Genomic DNA, 14023 nt, shown 5'->3' with positions numbered 1-14023 from the left:
AATCTGATCTAATTTAACTGTGGCTTTTCTATTTCTCCATATAAATGTTTAAAACCTTTTTTTTAAAAACTTGCTAAGATCGTGGACTCAGTGATATCATGTGACAGCGAATTCTTCAAGTGAATTAATTGTTGGGTAAAAATGTCTTTCCTTGTATCAGATTTAAATTTATTGTCCTTTAGTTTTGTTGACTTGTTCCATGGGAATGTGATGATTTCAACAACCTTCTGAGGAAAAATCAAGCAGGTTTCCTGGGGAACCCTGTGAGCCAGGAAGGTTTCTGAGTGTGCTTTCCTGCCAGCTTGTCTGCCCAGTTCCCCAGCAGCCTGCCAGGCAGTTCCCCCTCCAAGCTGCCAGGCTCCCAGGCCTGTCCAGCTCCCCATCTAATGGTCTGTCAGGGCTCCAGACAGCTCGGCGAGCCTTGGAAATGCTTTGAAAAGGTCAAAATGAAATGTGACATTTCAACTTTTTTCTAAACAAAAGTTTGGTATTCCCATTCCCTTTGTAAATTTGTAAATTTCATTTTTTTGGCCCAATTCAGGATGCTTGGAAATATTGGAATTTCCTGTGGAATGGGAATTCCAGGTTCTGGCCAGCTCTAGTGAGCAATAGGTTTTGAAGAAATGACTAGTTCATTTCCATGAAATCAATCTTTAGAAGCCCCCAAAAGATAATTCATATAACAAGGAAAAAGAATTGAAATATCAATTAACAAGTGTTTGTTTTTTAACTTTGTCTCAAGATCTGCTTACCCCAAACCCTTTCATTTAGCCTTTGTTCTGTTTTCTCTGATAGCAGAGGCTGCGTGAAGACTATTAATTTTATCATGCCTGTCAAAAAAATTATGAAGATCCCAATTATGGGATCTATGGGGAATACTATGCAGTTGTGCCTAGAATGATGCTTTCGCAGTCTTTGTTTTGGGGATCTTGAGACTCTTGAGATTTACTTAATAATATTATGCTGCATATACTGCTCTTCACACAACTGCCAAAAGCCATTGCATGGAACAAAAACTCAAACTGACAATTCAGGGGATCATATGTCATGTAAAACTGACCTATTTTATATGTGAGAGAGGTTAATGGATGTTCTGACCTGTAAACCAAATGGTAGCAGGTGTCTATAGCTTTCAAAGATTATATTGTCCTTCATTGTGGTATAGTGCTAATCAGGATATTATTAATTATTATTATCTTATTGTACCATCACCTAGGTGCCTCACCCAGGTCAGTGCCCAATGTTGCTTGGTGCTACACAAACATATAGTAAATTACAGGCCCTGACCCAAACAGCTTACAGTCTAAATGACAGGACAAGATGAATTAGACAAACAAGTGAGCAGGGGAAAGACAGATGAAGTAACAGTGTAACAGGATGATTAGTGCAGAGTAGCTGTGTGCATAACTCATAGATGTAACTGGTACCAGCAATGACAGCTCGCCACCTCCCTTGCAAAAGCCAAGGGAGGACAGGATTTCAAGAAGAAGAGTATGGCCAACAGTGTTGACAGATGCTGATGGGTCAAGATGGATGAGGATGAAATAGAGGCCCTGATGTCCGGCCACGAGGAGATCATTAGAGATTTTGGTGAGAGTGGTAGAGTAAAGGGGCGGATGCCATATTGGAGAGGAGCAAGAATGGTGTTGCAGGGAACAATACTGGTGCTTGTGGGTGGCATGCTCAATGGGTGTGGAAGAAAAGAGGAGATGGGAGTTTTACAGGAAAGTCGGGTCAAGGCTTCTTTTCTTTGCTCAGGAAGGAACCTGAGAAAAGTAAGATGCTGAAGACCGAGGTGAGTATGAGTGTGACGGAGGTCAGAAGACAGGAAGGAACAGGATTACTGGGGTAAGTGAAAGTGCTAAGGAAGGAATGCAGGGGAGAGACGCAGTGTTCGGTGGCAGTGGAAAAGGCACGGTGAGCAGGGAGATAGGGAGAATGAGGGGCAAAGAGGAGGTTGCTCAAGATTTTAACAACTTTTTCTTTAAAGAAATCACCAAGATCCTGCACAGAGGGAGAAGAGGGAGCAGACAAGAGGGAGGGATAATAATTTGATTAATATCTTCTGCCATTTACCAAGATACATAAAATAAATAGCTATACAATTAAAGACTTGGGATAGATTCAATCAATAGAGTTGGTCAACATTTCTCAAATTTCAAAATTTGAAGAACATTTTTAATTTAAAAAAAATAGGGAAAATAGGAAGAAATTGTTTCCCCATTTTTCTTCAGTAAGCTCTTTAACTGAAAGCATGGACATCTGTGAGGCTAACTTGCCTTTGTGTTTATTTATCAGGTGTCTTATGTTGAGCACATATTATTAATTTTGTTCATTCCAAAATGAACTGATCTGAATCTTAATTCACAAGATAACTGCCTGGAAGTGTAACGGGAACACAGGGTCCCTTTACTCCTGTGAAACTAGACTAAAGGGTTGTAGAGGTCATGCAAGAGAGTAAATGTGTGGGTCTCACTCCCACTTACACTCTCACATACCTACACAGTCCAGGGCAGAATCTACAAATGCCAACGGAGTAGAACAGGTTTACAGAACAAGGTCTGGCTCAAGATATGTATCCAACACTGTGTTTTATGATGTTACCTTAAGTTTGTACACAATATATTTAAATATTGTCAAACCTTTGAAAATAATAAATTTCTCTTAGCTAATCCAAAGACATGCTGACATTTTCAGTCCATTCCCAAGACTTCTGTTTTGACAGTTCACTCAGGTGAATGATTAGCGATTTTAAGCAGGGTCTGAACTTCCCATAATAAGGCTACAATACCCGAAAAATACCTCAGCTGCACAATATGAGGGTCGAGACTGATAAATCCACCAAAGCTCTTAGTTTGTATTTCTCATGGGGAATACCTTAAATGTCTCCATAGCATCCCACAAAAGAAACAGGACTGAAAGAATTGACTTCTAGTCTCAGCTGTAACTCCTGCCATGACGCTTAACAACATGTTCCAATTTCTGCAGGCGTTTTGGTTCAGCAAAAGTGTTAATTAATATGTCATTAGGGTAACAGATCACATTGTCTAGCCCTGGTAACAAAAAGTTCATGATCCTCTGTAAAATAGGCCACAAAGAAAGCAATTACACTGACAAAAGCCTGTATGCATACTGTTATAAAGTAAGCCTTTGAATAAGGCTCTAATACTATTTGCTGGCATACTCTACTTCAGTGAATTTAACGCCTTGTACACATTAAGTCTCAGAATATGACATTGATCCATATCTAAGCAAAGGGTTTACAACAACTCTATGACTAAATAATAAAAGGGGCTTTTTAAAAAGAAAGAACAAGTTCACTGTATTATTTTTTTTAAGAGAGCTGTAACGGCCCAAACAGGTTTATGAAAATAATGTAGAGTTGAATAAAGAGATACTAAGAGGTCCATCAGTGGGGCAGGTAATTTACTACCTGTGCCCCTTCTAAAAATAATGGTTAATAATGGGTTTTGAGCCAGGTCCAAGAAATGCAGTACTACAACTGTAAAAAAGACACGGCAGCATTGCAAACACTGTTTTATGTTATTTCTTGAATCATACTACTAGAATCATAGAATATCAGGATTGGAAGGGACCTCAGGAGGTCATGTAGTTCAACCCGCCCTGCTCAAAGCAGGATCAATCCCTAACTAAATCATCCATTCCTTCCTGTAAGTAGCACTTCCGTACCACATCCCATCTTACCTTGTCAGCATATCAATGTGCTGAAACTATTTGTATCATTATTACTGGGTAATTTGAATTTGGACTTTCAACGGATGCCTTGTCAACATTACTATCTTTCCCAACCTGTTAACTAAATCCCTCATGATGCTATTTGGTTTTGGTTCATTACTTAGGGAAGAGCTGTGTACATCACCAAACTAATATCATGCGAGGCCTGACCCCGACTAGGTCATGTTGATAGCAGTGTCAGCAGAGAGCCCAAAGCCTGAATAGGTATGGAAGCTATACTTCTGCCTCTCTGGAAATGGTTCCATTTGGATCACAGGTGTGGGAAATACAGGAAAGTTTGTTCTTCAACCAACCATGCAGTACCATGTTTTCGGGATATACACAGTTTCTAAGGTCTATCCAACACCTTTCATAGACACCAAATTAACTTAACAACTTAGAAAAATATTCAGTCCATATTGGTTGCAAATGTGAACTTTTTTTCTTTCTTTTCCATTATTTCTTCATAACATTCATTTGTTATAAAATAAAGTCTCCAATTTTCTTAAAACATAGTATTTTACAAAGTGAGCAATTAAAACAACGTCCTTATTGTCTCCCTTTTGATGTAACACAACTATGAAATCTTTAGACAAAAGCTAACACACTTAAATGGTGCAATCCTCTAACCCTTATTCATATGCATAATCCTTTCTCATGTGATTTGTCCCATGGACGACAGTGAAATCATATAAGAATTGCAGAATCAGGCCCCAAATTCTACGTGCGTATGACTGGGATCAGCTCCTATTAAAATCTTTCAGTGACCTGATACTTAAGAAAGCCATTGAGTCATAAGGTTTGCAGTACATCCTGGGCTTCCCACCAACCCAGAAGAGCAATGCAAGTTTGTGAATTATATCTCTTCTAACCATCTTTGTAAACATGTTCTGATGCATAAGGCTAGAATACCAATCCATATGCAGGATAGGATTTATAGTTACAGTCTTCATATACCTGCATTCTCCTTTCAACATTAGGTGAACAGATTATGAAAACCAATCATGCTATTCAACTGCAAGAATAGCCTGTTCAGCCTTCAGTTTCTTTACATTAGTTGCCTGACTATTTATATTGCCTAGACGCGAAATATATTTGCAGATGCCATGAACTCTGCTATTTCTCATTCCAAAGGAGCAAGCTACCTTGAATTCTATACTATTATTTATGGTAAATTGGTTTAGTTTTGCCATTTCAACCTAAATGTATTTGTACTTCATTTTCCCCCCAGTTGGAAAGGTAAATTAATAAAATTTGAAAGCTGTAAGTATATTGTTCACTTAGCTCTTAATTCTGCCACCTTTACTCCTATTGGTGAATACTGTATTAGGTAAGTATGCATTTGAAGTCATTCTGAAGACTCAGCGTGAACAAAGGAAACAGGTTCTGCTCCTTTAGTTTAGGAACTATTAGGAAATATAACAAACTTTATAACAGTTGTTTGCAGTGTTGTTAGCCTTGTGGGTCTCAGGATATGAGTGAGACAAGGTGGGTAAAGTAATATCTTTTACTGGACCAACTTATGTTGGTAGAAGAGACAGACTTTCAAGCTTCAACTGTGAAGCTCAAAAGCTTGTCTTTTTCACCAACAGAAGATAGTCTAATAAAAGATATTGCCTCACACTTCTTGTCTCTCACAAACTTTATAAAGCAGCATTGCCAAGTGTTTAGAACATGGAACAGGGAGTTAAGAGACATGCATCCTACCTCTCTGAGCTTTGGTTTTCCATTTGTAAAACTGGGGTAATGATATTTGCAAAGTGTTCTGAACTCTTCAGATAAAAATGACAATGTCAGAACAAAGTGTTACTTTTATTTGATAATATATTTTATTATTATTATTTAAACTAAGAGTGGTAAATAGTATCACTTTAAACAACCCATACCAAATAATCCGTGTAACATCATGCTCCAAAAATTGCATACAGCTTGCAAAAAGTCCTAAGGTTCTCTGATGTATGGAACACATCATTTTGGGCCTTGGAAAAGATATACATAGATAATAGATGATTTTACAAGACATGCAAAATTCCCATTGACTTCAATGAGAGCAGGTGTGGGTCTTAAGAGACTGGCAGAGATCAGCTACCATACGTGATCATCCACAAATACAATTTACCTAACCAATCTTGACACTAGCCAGAAACCATCAACTCCTTGTTCTTTTGTGCTGATTAAAGGCAACTAATATTGCCCTTAAACTTAATATAGTCCGATCATTAGCCTGAGTGCCAAGCTGAAACACATAAATTCAAGCTATCAGGTAGTTTATCACACTGAAGTATGCACAGCAGCATCTTTTATCATGCACCAACTATCCTATGAATGAAAACAGTGTAACATTAGTTAAAAAAAAAGCACCACAAGAGCTATTTTTAAAATAAGCAACAGATTAATTTGAACTTTTTAAAAGGTGTGCTGCAGTGTTCGCTTTGGAAAGCAAGTGTCCCTGGCTTTGAGAGAGCACCTTTCTGAGTAGATTTTTATCATACTGCGTCTTCCACAGCAGTAGTGAATTTCATTTCATATGCTTCTTTGGAAACTCATTATGCTACCATTCTTCAATCATTTCTCATCCGTCAGTGCTAATGTATGCAAATACCCCAACAGAGTAATAGTCTGACAGAGTACAATTTGAAAATGAAGTGACATTCAACAGGAGAGAAGGCAAAACCATTGGGAAGCAAATTTCTAATAAACCTTACCTCTCCTCCGCTGTCGCAAGCTTGACAGACTGCAAATATTGCAATGGTGCTTTCTGCTATGCTACTTTCACATTGTCCTTAATGCTACTTTAGTATAATCACAGGGAAGACATTATTGTTTGACTTTCAAACTCATTTGGAAACTTTCAAAAGCTTCCCCACATTAATATTCTCTGACGAAATAAACCTGAACCAGCTTTCACTTACAGCACTTGCACAGGGAAACAAAAAAAAAAAAAAAAAATCAAGCAAAAAGAAAAGAAATGCCATCATTCATATTCAGGGCAAAGAATAAGATTGAGGGAAAATCTAAATGTTAATCGTGTATCACTTCAGCTGCATGGTCAACATCTTGACATAAAATGTGGAATAACACAAATCTAGAGGAAAAAACAGCGTGAGATCAGACTCAGGCTCACTATAATTCAAAGAATGAGTATCTGATCAGGAAGTCTCTCAGATAGAAAGCAACTAAAGGACACAATATGAAGGAACTAACTCCACTCTTGCCTGTAAGGGGATATTACTGCTTGCCTACCTCACATTGGTGTTGTGAAAGCCATTTTGCAAGGTGATGAGCTCCCTAAACATCCTTTGATGTTAATGGTAGCCAAAGACACTCAGCACCTTACGCTCAGACTATTTGTGAGATTCTTTGTGGTCCTTGGTTGGAAAGCAGTCTATAAATGCCAATTGGTATTATTAACAATGTTAGTTTTAAACATGGATCAGGGATTAGTAAACTGATTTGTAACACATTTTAAGAGAATAATGAGCTACAAAAAGGCACATTTTGACAACCAACCTCCAAATTTTGGGAGCCCATATAACATAAGTGCAAAATCTATGTGGAATACTAAACCTATGAGACAATATTTTTTGATTATCATAGTTAGCTCACTCTTTTCCTCTGTGTCAGTTTTGCTTGTCTTTGTGGTTCCTCTTATGTCTGTAGCTGCCTCGCTCCATTCTCTTTTTATTGTGTATTACTCTTCCTTTTTTTGATGCTTGACTCTTCCCTCTTTTAGGCTCAGTTTTCATATAGGCTTCCATTTTTCTCACTGTCACTCACTCTCTTCTCCGGGTCCCTCCCTCCCTCCTCCCCGTCATTGCCAATGTCCTAATGGATTGAACACATGAAGGCATACGCGTTCTGGAATGAACAAATGCTAGTCCACGTGACCAGAAAGGGTGGCAGGGTTACCCAGAATTGATCACTTTCGCCAGTCTTACATTTGCCAGACAACTAGTGCTAACCAATGCTGAGAATAAGTAGTGCATGAAGACACTGGCTGTGATTAAATAGTTCTCTGTCTGTCAAACTGAACCTATATTGAAGAAAGAAGAAAGAAGAAGAAGAAGAAGAAGAAGGCAGACAAAACACATGAAGAAAAATGAAAAGTTGGGTACAAACTGATAGGGAATCCAAAGTTTAAAAAGATAAGTATTCTATCATAATTTTTCATCAGGGCAACAACATTGACTTTAAGGGAGAAGCAGCAGAATATGTTTTTGGAACACTGTTATCTCCCTCTCTCTCTCTCCCCCCAAAATACCCAACACAACTTTACCTCATCTTCTCATTCCTTTTTTCCTTCCCATCTACATATTTGTGTCCCTCATCACCTAGTACCTGAGCAACTATAATTTCCATGTTTGTCTCTTGCCTTCTATTTTTCTTGTTAGTGACTCTCCCTTTCTTTTCTTTCAGTCTTGGTCTCTTTGCTCTTTTATACTCGTTTTGACAATGTTATACCTTAGGATGCCTAGAGACTCTCAATTTCCTAGCACAGACCTAGCTTTCAGAGCACAGGCCCAGTGTGCCAACATTTCTTTTTCTTGTCATGATGTTAAAGGGTTATCAATGTTACTCCCACAGTACACCTTTTTCTCATGCTGGCTCACTGAAGTTCCAAAAATCTGCCTAGCCTCACCAGTGTCTGACATGTAAATTGCCAATCAACGTGAAGGAAAGAAGCAGCACAGCAGGAGTACACTTCAAAAAGTTTTGAAGTTCTTATAATCTTCCAAGGAGAATCAGGGAAACCTCTATTTCTCTCCCAACCTTTTCACAGATGCATAAATCAGAAGATAAAGGGCCAAATTTGCTTTACTTATTCATGTGCATAAGTAAGATAAGCAGGATTAGGTCTATAGTTAGTATGTGCTACATAGCTGTTTCAAACAATCTTTCTTTATGTGAAGAGCAAAATAAAAATTGTCTTGAAATTGTCAGAAGTGGATTGACACTTTTCAGTGAAGACTGTCATTAGTTTCACAGCAGGGCTAATTTTTAAATTTAATGTTCCACCTCATATATAAAAGAAAACATCCTAGTGGGATAATAACTTCTAGCAACCAATTGATTGCATATAGTTGCTGTTTTTGCAGGTACACTCTCTATAAGGTGACTATAAAATAAGAAAATAATAGCCCTCAGATGTACAGATTATCTGAGTTTGCAAGAAAACACTGATGTCAGGACTGCCTGCTGGTATGCTTTTCTTCATAATAACTATTTTACAGTAAATAAAATGGCAGCAAATGGTCAAGTTGTCAGAATTTATAGCCTCAGCTTTATATGATCACTTCTAGATGTGGGTATTCTGAAGTCATTTCTGTAGCAAACTTGTTCGTAATTTAACTCAAAGAAAGGTAAGTAACAATAATAAACATTATTCCACTAGATAGCTTAATGATACTACAAAGGGAAAAACATTTCTGTGTCAACAGTGTTTGCAGTTTTCATAAAGCCATCTCTCATATATTATAATTTTATTAATTTAATAGCAACATGTGTAAATAGCAGCATGTATATAAATACATACACACAGTTTTTAAAATTACCTATTTTTGGTCAAATACAGCCTCTTGTAAGCAAGTGGTTTTTCCCAACCCACTTTTAAGTTTGTTCCACACAAATTGTTTAAGGCTCAATGTAGTCAATTGATCTTAAGCAGTCAAAGACACAGTTATTGGTTCAGCTTGTATTAAGATCGCAATTCTGACTACCATTCCATTGCTCTAAATACACACTATGTGAATACCCAATCAAGCTCTTTTAAAATGCAGGTATTTACAGAATGTTAATCTACTATAAAACTCAATTGATTGTACATTCAAGTGTGTTGATGTAGACATACAATCGCTGTTAGCACATTTTCATTTTGTAGTTATTGGCTGCTCTTCTTACAGTGGATTGTGTAATAAAATCATATGGTGAAGATAGCATCAGCACAGTACATGTGATTTGTTCATCTTTCTATTTTAAACAGTGTATAACTTTAGTATTTACACAGGTATAAAAGCCAAATATTGATTAGTTTAAGATGTTTTTGCTATTTTCCTCCCTCTTAAAATTAAAAGTTGACAGTTTTGAAAAGTGAAACATTGCATATTAAGGATCATTGAAGTGAAACAGCCAAGATATAGAGAAACCTAGTATTCACTGGTTTTAAACTATATTACACAGAGATATTTAGCAAGTTCCCAGTAGTGTGGACTGTACAGGAATCATATCAGGAAATTACAATTTTGTCCAGACTTTCCAAAATAATACATCTTTGGGTTGAGCCTAAGCATGGGAAATTTCATACCTTGAAAGAATTACTCTGAGAAAATTAAGAACAACTAAGAAAAAAGTATATGGGGGTGTTGAGTGAGTATTTCAAACAAAAACAACAAGGAGTCCGGTGGCACCTTAAAGACTAACAGATTTATTTGAGCATAAGCTTTCGTGGGTAAAAACTTCACTTCTTCAGATGCATGGAGTGAAAGATGCAGACATAAATATACTGACACCTGAAGAGAAGGGAGTTACCTCACAAGTGGAGAACCAGTGTTGACAGGGACAATTCGATCAGGGTGGATGCAGTCCACTCCCAACAATAGATGAGGAGGTGTCAATTCCAAGAGAGGAAATCTGCTTCTGTAATGAGCCAGCCACTCCCAGGCCCTATTCAAATCCAAATTAATGGTGTTAAATTTGCAAGTGAATTTTAGTTCTGCTGTTTGTCTCTGAAGTCTGTTTCTGAAGTTTTTTTGTTCAAGTATAGCTACTTTCAAATCTGTTATAGAATGCCCAGGAAGACTGAAGTGTTCTCCCACTGGCTTTTGTGTGTTGCCATTCCTGATGTCCGATTTGTGTCCATTTATTCTTTTACGTAGGGACTGTCTGGTTTGGCCAATGTACATGGCAGAGGGGCATTGCTGGCACATGATGGCATATATAACATTAGTAGACATGCAGGTGAATGAGCTTCTGATGGTGTGGCTGATGTGGTTGGGTCCTCTGATGGTGTCACTAGAGTAGATATGGGGACAGAGTAGGCAACGAGGTTTGCTACAGGGATTGGTTCCTGGGTTAGTGTTTCTGTGGTGTGGTGCGTAGTTGCTGGTGAGTATTTGCTTCAGGTTGGGGGGCTGTCTATAAGTGAGGTCTGGCCTGTCTCCCAAGGTCTGTGAGAGTGAGGGATCGTTTTCCAGGATTGGTTGTAGATCATTGATAATGTGCTGGAGAGGTTTTAGCTGTGAGCTCTACGTGATGGCCAGTGGTGTTCTGTTATTTTCCTTGTGGGGCCTGTTCTGTAGTAGGTGATTTCTGGGTACCCGTCTCGCTCTGTCAATCTGTTTCCTCACTTCCCCAGGTGGGTATTGTAGTTTTAAGAATGCTTGATAAAGATCTTGTTGGTGTTTGTCTCTGTCTGAGGATTGGAGCAAATTCGGTTGTATCTCAGGGCTTGCCGGTAGACAATGGATCGTGTGATGTGTCCTGGATGGAAGCTGGAGGCATGTAGGTAAGTATAGCGGTCAGTAGGTTTCTGGTATAGGGTGGTGTTTATGTGACCATCACTTATTTATATTGTAGTGTCCAGGAAGTGGAAGTGTGGACTGGTCCAGGCTGAGGTTGATGGTGGGGTGGAAATTGTTGAAATCCTGGTGGAATTCTTCAAGGGTCTCCTTCCCGTGGATCCATATAATGAAGATGTCATTAACGTAGCGCAAGTAGAGGAGCGGCGTTAGGGGACGAGAGCTGAGGAAGCGTTGCTCTAAGTCAGCCGTAAAGATGTTGGCATACTGTGGGGTCATGCGGGTACCCATAGCAGTGTCACTGACTTGAGGGTATAAATTGTCCCCAAATCTGAAATGGTTGTGGATGAGGACAAAGTCACAAAGCTCAGCCACCAGGTGTACCGTGGCCTCATCAGGGATACTGTTCTTGACAGCTTGTAGTCCATCCTCATGTGGAATATTGGTATAAAGAGCTTGTAGATCCATGGTGGCCAAGATGGTGTTTTCAGGAAGATCACCAGTGCATTTGTAGTTTCCTCAGAAAGTCGGTGGTGTCTTGAAGATAGCTAGGAGTGCTGGTAGCGTAGGGTCTGAGGAGAGAGTCCAAATAGCCAGATAATCCTGCTGTAAGAGTGCCAATACCTGAGATGATGGGGCATCCAGGGTTTCCAGGTTTATGGATCTTGGGTAGCAGATAGAATACCCCTGGTCGGGTATTTCAAACCGTTTTTAACTACAGTCCTTAGCTAGTCCCTCTGAAACCCAGAAATGCAGATACTTAGGGTCAGATCCTCAACTTGTATAAATTGTTATAGCTCTCTGAAGTCAATGCAGTGTGACAATTTATACTAACTGAGGATCTGATCTTGCCCAAATCGGATTTCAGTTATTTGTTAATGAGATAATAAAATGTTGAATGTGTTTATAACCAAAACAAAAATTCAACCGGTCATGCACTTACCCCCATTGACTTCAATGTGAGCAGGACTGAACCCCTAAGGTACTTGTTTCAAAGTTTCTCTGAGTGACATTTAATAGTGCTCCTCACTAAAATAGATCTATATAAAACATCAAAGGACATCAAAAATCAAATAGATCTATATAAAACATCAAAAATTGTGACAAAGCTTATTTGGCTCTAAAACACTGAAAGTTTGATTTATTAATAAGTCTTGTCATTTCCCATGTAGTTTATTTTGAAAAGGATTATTGAACGTACTATAGTTGAGAATTATAAGCTTTTAACAGTCTTTAACACACACTGATTCTATACAAGTACTGATGCTTTAGTGGACCCAAAAACTCTGTCTCCCACTACTATCATGGACAAGGAGAGAGAAAACTTGTCAGTCACTGGTGGGTAGCCAGTACCTCACAATCATCATGCAAGCTACTGCTGACAAACCCAAAGGTCAAAAAGCAAAGTGATGTGATGAATATGAACAATTAGGTTCCCCAAATCTAGAATAACCTAGCATTGCCCCTGTGGGATTTCCCATGGGAAAGTCCTACATGATTTAACAAGGATCAAACCAGCAGAGTTCTATATAATTTACAAGGATATCATTCTCTTTCTATAGAATGTTATGGATTGTGTTTCAAATTCTTGAAAAAGAATATATGTTTCCAATAAATCCACTGTCGAAGAAGCTACTTGCCAGTCCTCTTCCCCACCCCATAGCTCTTCCAGGTGTTGCTAGAAGCTTTATTCCCCCAGCTGGAATATTTTGGAAGAGGAAGCATGCTTGCTCATCTCATGTACAGCCTAATGGATTACCAGCTGTCATCTCTCTCTCTCACACACACACACACACACTCAGATTAACACAGTGATACTTAGGAAACATAACAGATCCTGAGGCTTTGGACTGGCACTTGAATCCTGTGGAAATCCAGAAGCAGTCACACTATCACAGGGTTCAGAGTAGCAGCCGTGTTAGTCTGTATTCGCAAAAAGAAAAGGAGTACTTGTGGCACCTTAGAGACTAACAAATTTATTTGAGCATAAGCTTTCATGAGCTACAGCTCAAGCTCACTTAGTGAGCTGTAGCTCACGAAAGCTTATGCTCAAATAAATTTATTAGTCTCTAAGGTGCCACAAGTACTCCTTTTCTTATCGCAGGGTGTGCATGTCTGTAAGAAAGAAGGTGATAGGGACCTAAAAGGCAGACTGCCATGAAGACAATGCCAGGATGATTGATGATAGTCACGTTCTGCAAGTGCCTACCTTAGCACATGTTTTGAGGATTCCCAAAATTGGCTTAATTTCTGTATCAATGTTTGGCTTCGTTGTCCTGAAAACACTGAATGTTTCCTGTGTTTCTAAGAGAGCTAAAGATGTCACATTGTTTCTGTTTACATTTTCTTACAACTTGTGCCTTTAGTGAGCACTATAAGCACAAAATAAGGGAAACCATGAAAATGGTATGTTCTCTCAAGATTTCTGGCCCAGATCAAATAGGAAACATGGAGATCTCATGAGACAGCCTGTTTGCATGAGATTTCCAGCCCAGTCTCAAGATCAAAGAAATATGGGTGCATTCAGGTAATTTTCAGAGGAACAACAAAACCCACAGACACAAATCACAACCAATCTGCCAATATTGTGTGAGGTCCACCCATTGTGGAGAACACACACTGTACTTTTCTAATATGTCTTTCTCCACAGATACACAGCATAATAACTGAACTTGGATTTGATAACTCAAGTTTATGGTCTTTGTGCCCTTAATAGGAACAAACAACTCTGTTGCAGATGCTTTCATTTAACATTTGAAAATGTCCTGTGGGAT

General features: G+C 38.7%; 1 protein-coding gene across 4 annotated transcripts in view; it reads right to left on the bottom strand.

Annotated features, from left to right (window-relative positions):
• Positions 1-14023, bottom strand: part of ZNF804A (zinc finger protein 804A) — a 220573-nt gene that overhangs the window by 103402 nt on the left and 103148 nt on the right. The window lies entirely within an intron of this gene.

This window comes from Caretta caretta, chromosome 11, assembly GCF_965140235.1.
Source record: "Caretta caretta isolate rCarCar2 chromosome 11, rCarCar1.hap1, whole genome shotgun sequence".
NCBI lineage: Eukaryota > Metazoa > Chordata > Testudines > Cheloniidae > Caretta > Caretta caretta.
The sequence above is the reverse complement of the archived record's forward strand: the minus strand, read 5'-3'. Positions and strand labels throughout refer to the sequence as shown.